The sequence below is a fragment of the Mandrillus leucophaeus genome, unplaced genomic scaffold (genome assembly GCF_000951045.1).
Source record: "Mandrillus leucophaeus isolate KB7577 unplaced genomic scaffold, Mleu.le_1.0 Scaffold332, whole genome shotgun sequence".
Lineage (NCBI taxonomy): Eukaryota > Metazoa > Chordata > Mammalia > Primates > Cercopithecidae > Mandrillus > Mandrillus leucophaeus.
Genome location: NW_012103499.1, coordinates 105364 through 107159, shown reverse-complemented (window position 1 = coordinate 107159; position 1796 = coordinate 105364).

Genomic DNA, 1796 nt, shown 5'->3' with positions numbered 1-1796 from the left:
CTCGAACTCCTGACCTCAGGTGATCCGCCCACCTCAGCCTCCCAAAATGCTGAGGTTACAGGCGTGAGCCACCGCGCCTGGCCTAATTTTGCTATAAGAACATGTTTCATACTGTTCCAGACAAGGCAGGAAATATGGTGATTCTAGTAATAATAAAAAAAGGAGACCAGGCTCAGTGGCTCATGCCTGTAATCCCAGCACTTTGGGAGGCAGAGGCGGGTGGATTACCTGAGGTCGGGAGTTCGAGACCAGCCTGACCAACATGGAGAAACCTCATATCTACTAAAAATACCAAAAATTAGCCAGGTGTATTAGCGGGCGCCTGTAATCCCAGCTACTCAGGAGGCTGAGGCAGGAGAGTCGCTTGAACCCGGGAGGCGGAGGTTGTGGTGAACTGAGATCGTGCCATTGCATTCCAGCCTGGGCAACAAGAGTGAAACTCCATCTCAAAAAAAAAAAAAAAAAAAAGGGAAAATAACACAAATATTCACCAGTAAGGGACTTGTTAAATAATAATAATTCAAAAACAAAACTAAGATGATATTTCAGAGAAACTTGAAATCAAGTACTGGTACCATTAGCAACTATCACAGAAATTTTATATGTAGTATTATTCCTTTAATTTGGCACCTTCACCTACTTTTTATTGTGAATTTTCATCTAATTAAATTAACTAAATTGGAACAAGAAATGCAAACAAGGGAGTAAATATACTTAATACCAAAAATCTCTTTTCTGAGTGGTAGTTACATAAATTACCTGATGATCTAAAATTGTATTATCTAAAACTTTCCTGAAAATCAGTAAACTATAACGACAGTTTTTTTGCAAACTGACAGGTCAAAGCAGGTGACGTAAAAAATTTCAAATTATATAAAATCTTAATAAAATATGGCTTATGGAGTGTTTCACTTAGGTAAATGTGGTTAAAAGTTAATTTAACCTAGTCTTTTAGAGAAGGGTCTCATTTGTTCACTATAGAGTAATACGAGATTCTGACATCTTCCATATTCTTTAAGTCAAAGAAAAACAAGTATTAAAATACTATTTCTCTACCAATAACTTGGAGAAGGGAAAAAAGAAAAAAGAAAATCCTATCAATTAAACCCTGAAGGTATTTTCTTTTTGCTGTGTCAGCAAAGGCTTTCAAATTCCTTCAAATTAGTTTTTGCCTACAGACTTTTCTAAATCCTTTTTAGGAATTCTAGCAAAATCTACATTCTTTTAGTATATTTTGTTGATTAAGATTTGCTATAATCTACTTTAATGGCTATTGGAGAACCCAGATTATAGAAGATATTATTTGGCAAAATAGAGAAAATGCATGTTAAGCATCATAAATGGACCAGTGTGATGATATGTTTTTTTAATAGGCTTATATTTATATTTTTTCAGTCCTATAAATTTTCATTTTGTTATTGCTAAACCAAAGAAGAATTAGGAAAGCACACTGGAGTAGATCACAGACACGTTTAAACTTTTATTAAATTTCATTTACTCTATGAAAGTCTAGCATCAAGTTAAAACATGCATCTCATACCTACATCCTCAGTTTCATTGGTCCACATTCTTTTTTTTCTTGAGACAGAGTCTCACTCTGTCACCCAGGCTGGAGTGCAGTGGTGTGATCTCGGCTCACTGCAACCTCTGCCTGCCAGGTTCAACTGATTCTCCTGCCTCAGCCTCCTGAGTAGCTGAGATTACAGGTACATGCCACCACGCCTGGCTAATTTTTGTATTTTCAGTAGAGACGGGGTTTCACCATGCTGGTCAGGCTGGTCTCAAACTCCTGACCT